Raw genomic sequence first — 17,498 nt, forward strand, 5'->3', positions numbered from 1 at the left:
CGGAAACGACTCGACGGCACATAACAACAACAACAACACCACCTTCCACAATGGTTGCACCATCTTACATTCCCACCAACAGTGAATAAGAGTTCCAGTTTCTCCACATCCTCGCCAGCATTTGTTGCTTGCTGTTCTGTTATATTTTGCTATTCTTACTGGGGTGAGATGATATCTCATAGTTGTTTTGATGATTTTTTTAAAAAACCAACTTGTAGGATAAAAATCTCAGAGTAAAATGTACCCACTTAATTGCCTATTAATTTTGACAGATTTACATATTGTAACATATCACAATGCAATAGAGATATTGCCATACTAGAAAAAATTATCTGCAGACTCCTTGTAGCTAATCCCTGTGCCATTACTAGCCTCAGGCAACTATTGATTTGCTATCGCTGCTGACCAATTATGTTTATTCCAGTACTTAATGTAAATGGTATCATATATTTTATTGGCTGTATGGTTTCTTCTGTTGAAATTAATTTGCCTATTATCTAGTCATATCTTCTTTTAAGTGTCTGTTTAAATCTTTTTCCCATTTATGTTGTATTGATTCTTTTATTGAGATAGATGAGATCTTTACATATTAGCCATAGATATGCTTATCAGATGTATGTCTTACAAATAATTTTCTGTTTGAGGCTCCCCTTATGCTTTTATTTTTTAAGATATTTTTTCTTGTGTCTTCTTGGTGTACAATACAAATATTTTACTTTTATAAATTGTATGTCGTTGTTGTGTGCCATCAAGTCAGAACCAACTTATAACTTCTTCTTCAGAGGGTTTTCAGAGGCATTTAATCACATGGTGGGAGATTGCTCATCTTTCTCCCCAGAAGTAGCTGGTGGAATTGAATCCTGCATGCCTTAGTGATTGCAGTACAGCTTCTTAGCACTAGACCACCAGAGCTTTTGGGTTTTCTTATGCCTAGATCTATAATCAAATTAAATTTTTCTCTATGATGTAATGTCCAACATTCATAGTATTCCAAATAATAAGCCAGTTGTTCCAGTAATATTACTTATAAAACCTATCCAGCAAATTGCCTTGGCAGTTTTATTAAAACTAAATTCATCATATATGTGTGAGTCTATTTCTGAACTTTCTGTTTTGTCCCATTTCTCTAAATCAAAGTTGAGTTTACTGTTATTATTTTTGTGTGCCATCAAGTCGGAACCAACCCATAGTTGACTCTCCAGTGAGTTTTCATAGGCAGTTAATCACACATAAAGAGTTTGGCCATGGTGCAGCTGGTAGATTCAAAACACCTGCCTTTGGGGTTGCAGCACAGCTTCTTACCACTAGACCACCAGAGCTCCATAAGTAAGACTTCAGGACAAGGAATATTAGTACCAGTGGCATGCTGGGAAGTTGTTTATCAGCTGAGGGAATGAAGGGGTAGGGTATGTTGGCGCACCTGATTTGTAGTCTTTGCAGATTGTAAAAGGGTAAAATCTCCAACTATGGCCTTTTTCAGGATACCATGGTCTATGAATTCCAACTGCCTCAGACTCCACAAATTACAATCTCTAGGGAATCCCGAAGCACTTGATTGTGCTTATGCGAAACCTATACTTGGACCAGGAAGCAGTCCTCAGAACAGAGCAGTGAAACACTGCATGGTTTAAAATCAGGGAGTACATCAGGGATGCATCCTGTTCCCATACCTTTTCAGTCTATATGCAGAACAGATCATTCGGGAGGCTGGGCTTTATGTGAAGGAATGTGGCATCAGGATTGGAAAAACTCATCAACAACCTATGTTATACAGATGACACAATCTTGCTTGCTGAAACTGAAGAGGACCTGAAGCACTTGCTGCAGAAGGCCAAGGACTATAATCTTCAATATGATTGAAGCTCAACATCAAGAAGACAAATATTCTCACCCCTGGGCCAACTGGCAGCATCATGATAGATGGTAAAGAAATTGAGATTGTTAACAGCTTCATTTTGCTCAGTTCCACAATCAACACTCTTGGTACCAGCCACCAGGAAATCAAAAAATGAATTACAATGGGAAAATCTGTCAGGGATCTCTCGAGAGTATTGAAGAGCAAGGATGTCAGTCTAGAGACTAAGGTGCACCAGATCCAGACGATGGTCTTCAAAATAACTTACTATGAATCAGGTATCTGGACAAGTACTAAGGATGATAGAAGGAGAGTTGATGCCTTTGAGTTGTGGTGCTTGAGAAGACTGCTAAGAGAACAAACAGGTTTGTCCTAGAGAGGGTGAAATCAGGCCTTGGAAGCAAGGATTTTGAAGCTCCATCTGCCATACTTTTGGCATGTTGTAAGGAGGAACCAGTCCTTGGAGAGGGACACCATGCTTGGAATGGTTAAGGGTCAGTGAAAGAGAGGAAGATCCTGGATTTGATGGATTGATTCAGTGGCTGGAGTAATGGGGGTAGATGTATCAAAGACATTAAGGTTGGCTCAAGTTAAAGCAAAGTTCAGAGCTGTTGTACATGTCACTGTAAGTCACAAGTGACTCAACGGCACATAACAACAAAGCAACAACATACAATGGACTGTGAAAGAGAAGACAGAGGAAAACTGTCTCCAAAACTCTAGGAGAAAATTATTTTTTAAGTTAGAAGTCTATATCTTAAGACCAATCAAATATGAAGATAAACTGTCATCATTTTAAGATATGCTAGAGCTTTGGAGCCTTGGTAGTGTAATCTGTAAGAGTTGAGCTGCTAACTCAAAGGCAGTCGTGATGCAAATCTACCAGCAGCTCTGCAGGAAAAAGATGGGCAACCTTGTCCCATGTAGTTTACAGCCTCTGAAAACCTGCTGGAGGATCAGCCATGACTCATTTACAGCTTAATGACAATGAGTTGAGTTATGTCTTTTGTTTTCTGAGGGTTTTGGTTTTATTTTTTTATTTCTTTTTAATAAAAGGCTTTACAAACAGAGAATAAGCTCCACCAAAAGCAAGGGAATAAACAAACAAAAGACATTACATGGAATCCAGGAAACAGAACCAGTATAGAAGGGAAATAAAGTTCCTGTTTGGTAGAAAGGAGAAGGTCCAGGATGATAGTACCACAGAACTAAAGATCAACCATTCCAGATTGACATAGGATGATGGGGAACTTAAAAAAAAATTCTTTGTAAAAAAAAAAAATAATTCTTTGTATTTTCAAAATTAGGGAGCTCTGGTGGCCTAGTGGTAAGACTCTATGCTGCAATCCCAAAGGCAGGAGGTCCAGTTCCACCAACTGTTCTGTAGAAGGATGGACAAGCTCCTCCAGTGCAATTACTACATCTAAAAACCTACTGAAGCTTCCGCTATGGATTGGTTCCAACTCGATGGTATACAACGACAACAATTGTCAATTGCCATCAAGTAAATAACAACTGGACCATCTCAAACTTGTCCAGTCAGAATCATCTCATACCTGACTCTCTATTGAGTCTTCTGAGGCTGTAAATTGCATGAGAGGAGATTGTCTTTCTCTATAGAAATCACTGCCTCTTTCTCTAGAGTCACTGAAGGATTTAAAGCACCTGAGAGGTGCATTATTTAGGTGTGCAGTGCAACTAGTCTCTGAGTGATACAAATGATTTATTCTCAATTACTAAAGTTAGTAGTTCACCCTACCCAACTGTACTTCCCTAGAGATTACAGTAAAAAAAAAACAAAAAACAAAAACCCACAACAAAATAACAACAACCTCTAAAACCTCTGTGAAGCAATTCTATTCCGTAATACATGGTGTTACCATGAGATGAAAAATAAAATTGAACTAATCAATTATTTCTTGTTCTTTCTGTATTAAGAGTTTATAGCTCTGGTGGAATTATGATAGGAAATGAAACAAAATATGAGTCAATTATTAATTCTAAAGGAAAATAGAATTTGTAAGAAAGAAAATATAATCAGTATCTCCTACATAGCTCAGCTGACTGTGTACAATATTTATAGAGCTGTAATATAAATTTCAAATATTGGTTTAACCATATATTAGCAGAAGAGACAAAACAATTATCTGTGTAAGGGAAGTGTATAAGGGAAGCGTGATTTAGATAACTAACTCTACAATATTAAATAGTCTGAAATAGGTCTAAAAGTTTTGAAATATCAAAAAGATAATAAAGCATAATATTTTAAAATATGCAAATTATAGCAGAAGGAGTACTCTGAGGCAGGAATCAGGAGTAGCAAGGGCAGGTAGAAGAGCTGCTTCTTGGTTGACTTTTTAAACTGTGTATACAAATTAGCTTGATAATAATTTTAGAATTAATTGTAAAAATCCAAATTAGCATCTTTCTGGCATCATTTCCAATTTTGCCTTGGCTGTAATACCTAAAAAGTGTAAAGGTCAAAATCATTATTAGAGGAAGGAAAGAAACAGAATTTCATAAACTCGAGCTAAAATCTCACCTAGCAATTTAGGCTCAATGTTCATGCTTGCTCAAACTCTTCCAACTGTCTATCTTCAATTAGACTTCACTGAGTTCTGGGGTCAGACAAAGATCTAAGTTTGAGTTCTGTGTTATGAGAAATTTAAATATTTTCCCCCCAAAACAACAGAGGAGACTAATTGTTTTTAAAAACCCAACAAAACAATTTTCACAATATAAGGAGGTAGTCCAAGGTCATTAAGCTCATTGAGCTCTGTTCATAAAAGTATCTGTATTGAAGGAAATGAGTAACATATGGTACTTTCTTGATTAAAGTCACTTACCACGTCCCTTTAAAAAAAAAACAAACCTGACAAACAAAATACCCAAACATGCAATGTGGTTGCTTGATCTGAAAAAAAAAAAGCCCACTAAAAATACTTTAATTTGCTTGTTTGTTTTTCTACCTACCCTTTTATGTCTGTGTCTCCATAGAGAGTTTAGGGAGAAAGCTATCTTTTCATATTCTAAAAAATGGGAAAAGAATGGTAACTGGATTTCTCCATAGAGACACTATTTCTTCCTTTGGAGGAGTACTAAAACAAGGGTAAATCATTATCCCTTACTATAATTATCATCTGGTCCTCCCCAAGGAGCTCTGGCTCTGGACTGCAAACAAAACTCTTTCCTTTCACCCTTTATTCAGTCATCGAATGAACCAGGTTTGTGGTTCAAGGTTATTGGAACACTGCAAGGTTTCTACCATTAGACAGAACTGCAAGTGTGGGTAGTACCAAGATATTTAGGAGCATTGTATTTGTTTAGAATAGCATTGAAACCACTGGGCCAACTGGCATCCTTAGTATGGATGGTGAAAAGATTGAGATAGTTAACAGCTTTAGTTTGCTTGGCTCCACAGTCAACACTCTTGGTACCAGCAGCCAGGAAATCAAGAGACGAATTGCATTGGGAAAGTCAGCTGTCAGGGACCTCTCAAGAGTACTGAAGAGCAACTACATCAGGCTGGAGACTAAGGTGTACCTGATCTGGGCTATAGTCTTTGCAATTATGTGCTATGCATCGGAGATTTGGATGGTGAATAGCGATAATAGAGAATTGATGCCTTTGAGCTGTGGTGCTGGAGAAGAGTGTCGAATACACTATGGACTGCTAGAACAAACGGGTTTGTCCTGAAGAGGGTGAAGCCAGAATGCTCCTTGGAGACAAAGATTCTGAGGCCTGACATACTTTGGGCATGTTGCAAGGAGGGACTGGTCCTTGGAGAGGGACTTCATGTTTGGGAGAGTGCAGGGACAGCACAGGAGAGGAAGATCCTCAATGAGCTGGATCAGTTCTGTGATGGGGTGGTGGAAATGAGTGTGTCAGAGACGGTGAGGTTGGCACAGGATAGAGTAGCATTTAGGGCTCTTGTACATAGGGTCGCTATGACTTGCAAGTGGCTCGACAGCACATAACAACAACTAGTTCTGGACTCTAGAGCATCCCAAAATTTGTGTATCAGGCCTTCATGCTCTTGGAGACATAAAGCTCTTATCCACAAAGGGCTGTTTTAGTCTTCTTTGTGTGCAAATTCACAACAGAAAAGCTGCTTTTAACTTTCCTTTTTTTTTTCTTTTTACTCCAAGAATGTGGGTAATTATTAGATTCCTTTTAGACAAGTGTCTTTACAGGTAATCCCCAGGTAAGACCATGCAACCCAACAGACAACAGACTTCTACTTGCCTTTTAATGTTATCTAAATTTGCCCTCACTTTGAAAGATTAAATCAACTCTTACTTATATCAAAGTATCATAATCACCTTCACTTACTGCATTTTAAGACATTGGGAATAAAAAACCCAACCAACCCACCCTTGAGAATTTTTTAGTTCTAAACCAACATGTTGTTGTTGTGTACCATAAAGTCAGAACCTACCCTGGAGGAACTTTCAGAGGGCATTAATCACACAGGAGGAGATTGCCTGGGAGCCGGGTGTCTTTGGGATTGCAGCACAGTGTCTTGCCACTAGGCCACAGTAGCTCCTCAAACATTTCTTTCAAGTCAATTCCCACTTCTCATCCATATGGTTTCTGAGGATAGAAATCTTAAACGGAGAAACAACCTCATCCTTTTTTAAAAAAATTACTTTATTACAAGAATATTAGTGTATAAGAACAAGAATGATATCTTTATTGTGGCTGTTATTGTTATTAACCTTTGAATCAATGTTGACTCAGGATAATACAATGTATACAAGGTAGAACAACTCTATAGGGTTTCCAGGCTGTATCTCTCGCTCTCTCTCTTTTTTAAACCTCATCTTTATGCTGTAGAATGGCTGTTGGGGTTAAACAAATGATCTTTCAGTCAACAGTCCAACATGTAACACACTACATCATCAGGGCTCCTTTTTCTAGCACTAAAGACTAAGGAGTATTGGTGGCACAATGCATATTGGACAGAACTGCTAAAAAAGGGTGGCAGTTTGCATCCACCAGTGCTTCATGGGAAACAGATGAGCAGCTGCAAATCCTGTAAAGATGTACAATCTCTGAAACTCCATAGAGGTTTGCTATAAATTAGAATCAACTCCATTGTCAATGGGATTAAATTAAGGCTAAATAATAATGGTATTCTCCAGGTCCAATTTACCTCCAAATTCCAAATTCAGGAAGGTGTCTGGTTCCTCACCAAAGGACTTACCATTATAACTTTAGCATGAGTTAAAAAAAGGGATTTGTATTCCCTTTGCAGTGGTTTCCTGATTTTACTGTGCACAAGAATCTTGAGGGGTAGCAAAAGTGCAGATTTCTGGACCCTACCCTAAGTGATTTCTGAGTTAGTCTAGGGTGGAGTCCAGGAAAACTTCAAGTTACAGAAACACTCAGATGATTCTGATGTCAGTAATATTGCAGACCACACTGAATTATTATGCTTCTTAGTCTCCTTTCAGGACTTTGAAGAAAATGCAGCTGGAAATCTGCTTCTCTCTCCCTCCCTCCCTCCCTCCCTCTCTTTCTCTCTGACAGTACTAAATGCAAAGATGAGGGAGTCAAGAGCTAAGCTGCTGGCACTGTCCCTTTAAAAAGCCTCATTATTCTGAAAATGAAATGTTTGCTTGCTTTCTTCACAAAGAAAAAGTTTCACTTGCTGTGGGAGTAAAAGGTGTTATGATTGCAAAATTTTTGTTCACCAGACAAATTCTAGTCCTTTCATATGGCTTTCAACAAGGCTCTCTTAGCTATTTGTATAGCACTTCAAAATTCTGAGGAGGTGGTTTCAGTGTGGGCTAATGCCAGTTATTTTAGAGAACATGCAAACAGAATCAAGACAGAAATGCTAGAAGGGACAGAACAGTAGCCACCCCAATAACAGAACTTGATGGAACCACTGACTCATTCTAGAATACAACCGCATACCTCTATTAAAGGAGTGGAGAGTAAAGCACTTCTTGGACTCAAAGGTGAGATTAAGGTTTAAATATCGCCCTGGATGCTCTTCCCATTCCTGGTTTCAGACTCCCATAAGATCCTAGGCAACTGCAGAAATATGAGGGAGGATCCAGTTGCAGCTCTGAGATTTCCTAACTATAAGATCTTGAGCAGTTGGTTCACGATTCCAAGCCTGTGGAATTGAGATAATAATCTCCACTTCACAAAACTTTTGTGAAAATTAAGTGATGTGTAGATAGGTAGGTAGATAGATAGATAGATAGATATCCAATACCCAGAAGTAAGCCAATACAACTTTCCTTTTTCCACTCATACTTCATAATTTCAACAGGAGTCTTTGCCATTCTAGCCCTTCAGTGGCAATGAGAGGCTCTCCAATGAGCATTTAGTTCAAAGAAACATGCTCTTCCAATGGACACTGTATGCCATTTGGTATAGTTCATGTTCTATGAGCTAGCAATTATTGTGAGAACAGTTGGGATGTGTCCATCCTTCATTAGTGTGATTAAATAGCAAAGAGGTTATAGGTTTTAATGTTTATTGGGGATACGGCTCTTTTTCTTAAAATCCCATTTTGATCTCTGTATTCTCATAGTATTTTTATGAAGTTTAAAGAGTACATACAGTAAAATTTGAATTAACTAATTGAGGCAAAGCCTCTCAATAGGGCAAGGAAGGAAAGTTATGCAATTTTTTTGAAAATCAGATGAACATTGTGAATCTTCTCTATCTCTCCTGGGGGAAATGTACATACATAATTTTTGTGCTGAATTTGTAGATTCACAAAATCCCCACAGTTCATCACTGAAGCCTAAGTTAAAGTCTAATATGACTATCATCACTCATGCTGGTCTCATAATCTGTAGAGAGTTGTACTGCTATGCTAAAGGCCATGCCTCTCTGGCTATTCAAATCCACTAGCAGCGGCATCGAAGAAAGATGTGCAGCCTCCTACCATGTAAATGACAGCCTCAGCAATGCAGTGGCGAGTCAGCTGGGAGTTGGAATTGACTTGAAGACATAAGAGTGACTCTATGAACACTATTTATTAAACCAGGATTATGAGGCCAAGCCTGGCCCATTCTAAACTTTAAGAACAACATAGGGATATCTTCCCTATGAATTCTTTGAGTTTCTTCACCAGACACTTGGGATCTCAAAAGGACTACATACAACAGATGTCTAGGCAATTACAGTGTTGCTACTGTGAGGCAATTAGAAACTCAGATTTATAGGAAGATGACCCAACAGAATGTGGAAAATATTGAACAATATCAAGTGGAAGTAAAATTTTGCTGAAGATTGTCCAAAACCAACTAGAACAGCACATCTACAGAGAAATGCCAGAAATTCAAGCTGGATATAGGAGAGGGTTTGGTACAAGGGATATCATTGCTGATGGCAGATGGATCCTGGCTGAAAGTAGAGAATACGAGAAGGATGTCTATTCATGCTATTGACTATGGAAAGGTATTTAACTGTGTGGATCTTAACAAATTACAGTTAACATTCAGAAGAATGGGAATCCCAGAACACTTAATGATGCTCATATGAAACCTATACCTACACCATGAAGTAGTTGAACAGAGCAAGGGAACACTGCATGGTTTAAAGATAAGAAATGTGTGCATCAGGGTTGTATCCTCTCTCCATACCTCTTCAGTCTGTATGCTGAGCAAATAATTGAAGAAGGTGGACTAAATGAAGAAGAATGTGTCATCAGGATTGGAAGAAACTCAACAACAACCCATGTTATGCAGATAATAAAACCTTGCTTGCTGAAAGCAAGGTGGATTTGAAACACCTGCTACAGAAGATTAAAAAAAAAACCCTACAGCATTCAATGTGGACTGCATCTCAACTCAAGGAAACAAAACTCTTCCTCACTAAGCCAACAGACAATATCATAACAGATGGAGAAAAGATTGAAGTTGTCAATGAATTCATTTTACTTGGATCCGTAATCAAAACTCTTGGTAACAGTAGTTAGGAGATCCAAAGACATGTTGCATTGGGAAAATTTGCTGCTAAGGATCTCTCTAAGGTGCTAAGAAGCAGTGATGTCAGCTTAAAGACCAAGGTGCACTTGATCCAGGCCATGGTCTTTCTTTTCAATTACTTGCTATGTATCTGAAAATTGGATCATGAATAAGAATGTCAGAAGAATCAATGCCTTTGGGCAATAGAGTTGGAGGAGAGAACCAAAATCCCTCTGAATTGTGAAAAGAACAAATATGTCTTGGAAAAACCTTCAGCCAGCATGTTTCTTAGAAGCAAGGATGATGAAACTTCATCTCATATACTTTGGGTATATTGTTAGGAGGGATAATCCTTGGAAATTAACATCTTGCTTGGAAAGATGGAGGTCAGTTAAAGAGAAGAAGACCCTTAACAAGATGAACTGACCCAGTGACTGTAACAATAGGCCTAAGTATATCAGAGATGAAGAAGGAACAGGATGCATCAAGGTTCAGATCCATTGTTCATAGGGTTGCTGTGAGTCATAGTTGACACAATGACACCTAATAACAATAGCAATGAATTTGTTTTCCACTTTTGTACTTCAGGTAGAAACAGAAGGCCAGTTGAAGAGAATATTCCAAGGAAAAGTTTAATTACTCATTAATAATCTCTTTCAGAATTTCAGAGTCTTGTTATCCACATGACAAGTCCTATTGCAATTACGCTGAAAAATGCTTCTGGTCTAATGTTAGACACTATCCCTCATTTCTCCTGCTTTTCTAATGTGAATTTCACAAAATCAACTTGGAAATGTTCTCATTCCCTCAACATTCAAGAGTTGATCAGTGAGAGATTTGCTTTTCAGGTGACAAGCAGCTGGGGGAGGCAAGGAAAAAGCAGGCCGCATACAGTAAATGACAGGAATTAGACATCAGTCAAAAAGCAAGTGGTAAAATATGTTCAATTAGCTTCTATTATTACATATTTTTTTAGCTTTTAGTGAAGGCATGGTATGATTATATATAGCACATCTTCCTCCCACAAACAAAGAGCTGTATTTTAAAGTTCCGAATGTGGCATCATTCAGATACAAATGTATCATTCTTGGCCTTCTCAAAATAAAATATGACTGTAGAGTTGGTTTTCTATAAAAATTCTTGTTCCTTCAGTTCTTGTGATTAAAGATCTATATCTAAAAGAAATCTAGCCAACTCAAGAGTGAAAACTGTAGCCAAAGAACCAAGTGTACGTAACTCACATTTGTCATATGTGCAGTGTTTATGACTACCTTTGATATTACTAGCAAAATGTCTCTGGCATCGTGAGTCCTAAATGCATCAATTTAAGGCATTTCCAAATACAAACACAACTTTTGTTACATTCTCTAGAGAGAGTTAATAACCAGAGAGAAAAATTGGAGATTAGTGGTAAATTTGAAAGAAAATGTGATTTTGAAATTACACATTTAATTTAATAATTGAAATACTTTTAAAAGATATTCTTAGAACTGAAAAATGCAAATTAAGCTGACACCTTAAAGCAACTCTCACCTTACTGTATTTTCACTAATTAGAAGAACTCGTGAAAGATATACAAGAGACAATAGTGCCACCCATTCACAATATTCTTAAATAAAAGGTTAATGTATTATCAGCCAATAGGGAAGTTAGGTTCTCAACTTTTCAGGATTTGATCCTGCAATTTCTGCCTTCCCATAGCCGTATTTTCCTAATAGACCTCTCTAGTCCCACAGCTCTAAAGGCCATTTATAGATCAATTATTCTTGAATTTATTTCTCCAGCCTTGACTTTTCCTAGACCTGTATTCTCAACTGCTTAGTTAACATCACCACTTGAATATCTAAAGTCAATAAACCTATCCTTTCACAATCTCTTCAAGTCACTAAAGGATACCACGTTCTTCCAACTCCTTAGGCTATCCTTCTTCCTCTCTCCCTTTCATCCTCCAGTCCCATGTTCAATGAATCACATCTGTGTGATTCTACCTATCTTGGAAAAAAATCACCCAGGGTGCTCTTTAGAGTCAAGAATGGTGAAACTTTGCCTTACATACTTTGGGCATGTTGTTAGGAGAACCCAGGCCTTGATAAAGGACGTTATACTGGAAAAGGTAGAGAGTCGGTGAAAGAGAAGAAGATTCTCAAAACATTTTCCAAGTCATTTCCTTAATTTTTTTACTTGTAAAACAATTAAATCCCTAAAAAAGGCAAAGTCTACCCAACTATAGACCTTCATAATAGGTCAAGAAGGGGGAAAAAAATCTCCTCAGAAGATATTACATCTAGTCAGTAGGTGGGACACATCCACATAGCTGAAGGGAAAGAAAAGATCACGATAGCTAACACGTATTGATTGCTTATTATAGACAAGATTTTCTAGGCATATGTAATTTTGAATACATCTACATCCCCCAACAATTCTAAGAGGTAGATGCTAGTATGATGCTTATTTTACCAATCAGGAAATCAAAGCTCCAGAAGGCTAAATAACTTTACCTATTATTTATAGGTATTTAATGACAATGACAAATAAGTGTTGAACTCATGTAGTTTGAATTCAAAGTCAGAACTCTTAATATACTATATTGCAAAGGGAAAAAATTAAATAGTGGTGGGAAAATTCTACTGAAAAATAGTCTCAAAATTAATTTCTCTTTTTTAAATCCCATACACTGCAAATAAGTTTCTGGAACCAAAATCCTAGACTCCTCTTATTCAGTGATGCTTAAATCTGAAAAAAATGCTCTTCCTGGCTTTTGACAACATTACCTAAAGGGGATGTGAGTTGCATAGCTTAATAAATCAGAATTCACTCAATAGGCTAAGTTAATAAGCTCAATTCTAGGTAGCGACCACTAGTTTTTGGTCCCTTTTAAGACAGTTATGAACAACAGGAGAGAAGTTAAGATGCTGATGGCAAAAGCCATCATTTCATGTTGAAAAAGAAGTGGAAAAAATTCTATGAACAATAAAATAGTGATTGCTTTCCCAGGAAAGTGACAACCATTTACCCTTAGGTTACCTTGGTGTGGTCATAAACTCTGCAGTTAAGGCACTATTTCAGTACCTTATGTAACCTTGGACTACAGTTTACTGTTATTGACCTCTAAGCTAATCACCATATCTATAGCCAGTCTAATAATGATCACTTCATGGAAAATACAGGAGCTAAATCTTCATTTGTTACAAGGATGACTCAGATAATACCAGCTCCAAATTTCTGTTTCTATTTCCAATTTGGTGTAAGTGCCACATATTTTCTCCTCGGGTAACAATATGAGCCATCCACAGGAATCATATTAGGTGGAGTCAGAGGACAAGGTTCAACATAAGGCTTCTTCTGCAATCTCCCACCAGCAGTAGAAAAGCCATTAACGTTAAGTGATTTTTCTTTCCTCCAGAGGTATAAAGGGGCTCCCACTTCCAAGGAAGTCAGAGACAATATGAACTGAAGAAATTACTCTTGTGTGCATTACCTGGTAATAAAAGTATTCTTGTATTTTAATCTAATTGTTGTGATACTATAGAAAAATAGCTTTCAAAATGTAGCCTGTCCATAAAATGGTTATATCTAAATATTCCTGAACTTCTTAGATGAGATGGAGGAATGAATGCATCTCTTCCTATATCTTGTACAACCTTGGCTGAAAACAGCAGACCAGTTAGGACAACTGGATCTAAAGAACAATATGGTAGTGAGTTCTTTGAGTTTTCTTTTTTCTGAAGATATTCTTATATATCTAATTATATACCAAGTGTCTCCTTGAAGGTTACGATTTTGTAGCTCTGTCTCACTGACTTTGAGCACATGGTCAGAAGGGACTGGACCTTGGAGAAGGGCATCATGCTCAGAAGAGTGAAGGAACAGTACAGGAGAGAAAGGCCCCAGATGAGATGGATTGATACAGTAACTGGGGCAATGGGATTAGGTATGTAGGAGTCAGTAAGACTGGCTCAGAAAAGGGCAGGGTTCAGAGCTGTTGTACATAGGGTCACTATGAGTCACAGGTGACTTGATGGCACCTAACAAGAACAATATAAATATTTTAGAGATACTTCTAAATATATATTAGGTATTTTTATATTTTATATATGTTTATATGGAGTATTAAAGAGCAATGATGTCAGTCTGGAGACTAAGGTGCACTTGGTCCAGGCCATGGTCTTCACAATCACTTGCTATGCATCAGAAAGCTGGACAATGGCTATGAATTATAGAAAAATTAATGCCTTTGAGCTGTGGCGCTGGAGGAGAGTATTGAATATACATACCATGAACTGCTAGGAGAATAAACAGGTTCTTCCTAGAGAGAATAAAACCAGGCTGCTCCTTGGAGGCAAGGATTCTGAAACTTTGTTTAACATATTTTGGGCGTGTTGTAAGGAGGGACCAGTCCTTGGAGAGGGAAATCATACTAGGGAGGGTGAAGGAATAGTGCAAGAGAGGAAAACCCTGGATTTGATGGATTGACTCAGTGATAGGGGTAATGGAAGTAAGTGTGTTAGAGACAGCAAAGCTGGCTCTGGATAGAGCAGGGTACAAAGATGTTGTACACAGAGTCGCTATGAGTCACAAGCAACTGAGTGGTAAGAATCTGTACCGCAATCCCAAAGGCATGAGGTTCAATTCAGGCAGCTGTTCTGTGGGAGAAGGATGGGCAATCTCCGTCTGTGTGATTACTGCTTCTGAAAACCCACTGTAGAGTCAGCTATGGGTTGTTTCCAGCTTGATGGTACACAACAAAACAAACTACTATATATATGGAGCTCTGGTGGTCTAGTGGTAAGGAACTACACTTCCATACAAAAGACATCTGTTTGAACCTACCAGTTGACTCAATGGAGAAAGAAGAGCAATTTCCTCCTGTGCAAACCCACTGATGGGTTAACTATGGGTCAGTTCTAATTTGATGGTGCACAACAACTATGTAAAATACAAACTATAACTATATAAAATAAGCTCAAAATCAAGGAGACAAAAATTCTCACCACTGTGAGCAGTATCATGATCGATAGAAAAGAGACTGAGTTTGTTACCAATTTCAGCTTGCTCAGTTCCACAATCAAAATAAAATCAAAAGGTAAATTGCACTGGGTATAACTGCCATCAGAGACTTGTGCTAAAGAGCAATGATATCAGTCTGGAGACTAAGGTGCACCTAATGTGCTAGAAATAACAAAAATGCACAAAAATGCAATTCAGAATATCAGGGCCAAAATGGCAGAAGTATCCAAGACATTAGAAGAACAATAAAGCAGAACAGAAGAGATGAAACAGAGAGTAAGTGAGCTGGAAGATAAGAACCTCAATGGGAACATACTAGAAGTAAAAACTGAGAGGAGATAAAAAGAAAATTAAGAAAACACTAGAATCATGTGGGACAACATCAAAAAGAATAACATAAAATTGATTAGAATTCCAGAGCAGGAGGAGGGCGGGCAAGGTATACACTGAGAAAATTGTGGAAGAGGTGCTAGAAAAAAACTTACTAGGAATCATGAAGGATGAGGAAATCAATATTTAAGGTCAGTTAACTCCAAACAGCTAGACTCCAAAAGAAAAACTATCAAGACATGTCACAAATTCTCCAAAATAAAAGATAAGGATAGATTATTAAAAACAGCGCAAGAAAGAGTAACCTACAAAGGAGAACCATCATATTAAGTTCTAATTTCTCAGTGGAAACAATGTGAGCAAGAAGACAATGGGAACCACAACAAGATAAAGAGGTAAACAACCCAAGCACAAAATGGGAACAGGTTATGAACAGACACTTCACCAAAGAAGATATTCAGATGGCAAACAAACACATGGAGAAGTGTTCAAAATCCCTAGCTCTAAGAGAGATGCAAATCAAAACAACGACACCCCAGTAAGAATAATAAAATTCCACAGAGCAGCAAACAACAAATGCTAGTGAAGTTGTGGAGAGACTGGAACCCTTATTCACTGATGGTGGGATTGTAAAATGGTACAACCACTAAGGAAGGCAGTATGGTGCTATCTCCAAAAGTTGGAAATAGAAATACCATTTGACCCAGCAATTCCACTATTGGGAATATAACCTAAAGAAACCAGAACTGCCACCCAAACAGATATATGCACACCCATGTTTATTGCTGCATTGCTCACAATAGCAAAGAGCTGGAAACAAACAAATGGATAGAGAAGCTGTGGTATATTCACAATGGAACACTACACAGCACTGAAAAACAAGGAACATATAAAATAGTACACAAGATGGGTGACCCCGGAGAACATTATGCTGAGTGAAATATCTCAATCACAAACTATCAAATACTGTATAATGCCACTGTTATAAAACGGGACTGATATGGGGTTGGGGGAAACTAAGAAAGGAGGGGCTAAACAATGTATACTGCATTGAAACACATGAGGGAAAGAATGATTAGGTATTATTTGCATGACAGCAGTCCAAATAAGCAGTCCAAAATAAAGAACTGCATAGTGAAGTGGACTGGGGAGAGGGGGGGTATTGTACAACAATAAAAGATTTTTTTTCCTTCCCAAAGAGAAAAGCGAACTGGAGGCGTGGGGGCAGGGAGGAATATGTGCAACTATGAATTACTGGAGATCCAAGTTCTCTATAAACATCCATTAAAATCTCAATTAAAAAGAGAAGACCATGGTATGGTATATACAGAAGGCTGAAAGAAAACAATTGCCAGTTGAGGATACTGTACATGGATGAAGCTATCCATTAAATATGACGGAGAAATTAGGTCATTTGTAGACAAGCAGGAACTTAAGAAATTTGTGAAAATAAGACAAACTCTATAGGAAATGCTAATGGAAGTCTTTTACACAAAGATATGAAAGTGGATGGACCGTAGTTACCAGAAACAATATAAAAAGAATCATAGCAAAATGGTAGCAATAAAACCTGTCCTGTCAGTAAGGACACCTAATGTGAGAGGCTTAAGTGCACCAATGAAGAAAGAGAGTAACAGATATAGCACATTGTGCAAAGTGGAAGAATGTTCTGCCAGATATAACAGCGCTGGTCTCATTTAGCAGTGGTTAAGTGTTGTTAAGTCGAATATGGCTCAGGGTAAGTTTTGCACAAAAGACCTGGACTCTGTTCTATGATTAATAACATTTCTGTACATTGATAAAAGAGTTTGTAGAGTTTCCAGAGACACCTAGTTTAGGAAGTAGATGTCACTCCTGCTTCCCACCATGAATCAATCTGGAAGCTCATAGAAACATTGTACATAATGGGTAACCATTATGGTATTTGACACAACTATGGGATAGTGTTCAGCATTATAGCAACTCCAAGTTGTTCAGCAAATAGACAAATGATCTCTGTGTCTTTTAAAGAATATTCTTCTAAAATTAATACATTTGGCCAGAGGGTGCTACAGGATTTTAAAGCCACACCCTCGAGCAGGGCTCCACCTTTACCCTTAGTCTAAGACTCAAGGGCCACCCACTTTTGAAGGGGGGAAAAAGAACAGTAACGCACAACACAAAGGACCCCAGAAACTTCCCTTGCCTGACCACCATCAAGAAGAAACCACCATTAAGACGATTGCCAGCCAGCCAGCTGACTTCCAGAGTGGAAGGGACTTCCAAGTCCCAAACAGTTATAAAGGAAATTAAAAATTTAATAAAATTTTCTTGAAACAAATGACAATGAAAATACAACATAGTAAAACCCTTGAGATACAGCTAAGACAGTC

The sequence above is a fragment of the Elephantulus edwardii genome, unplaced genomic scaffold (assembly GCF_000299155.1).
Source record: "Elephantulus edwardii isolate Elephantulus edwardi_28Jun2011 unplaced genomic scaffold, EleEdw1.0 scaffold00040, whole genome shotgun sequence".
Lineage (NCBI taxonomy): Eukaryota > Metazoa > Chordata > Mammalia > Macroscelidea > Macroscelididae > Elephantulus > Elephantulus edwardii.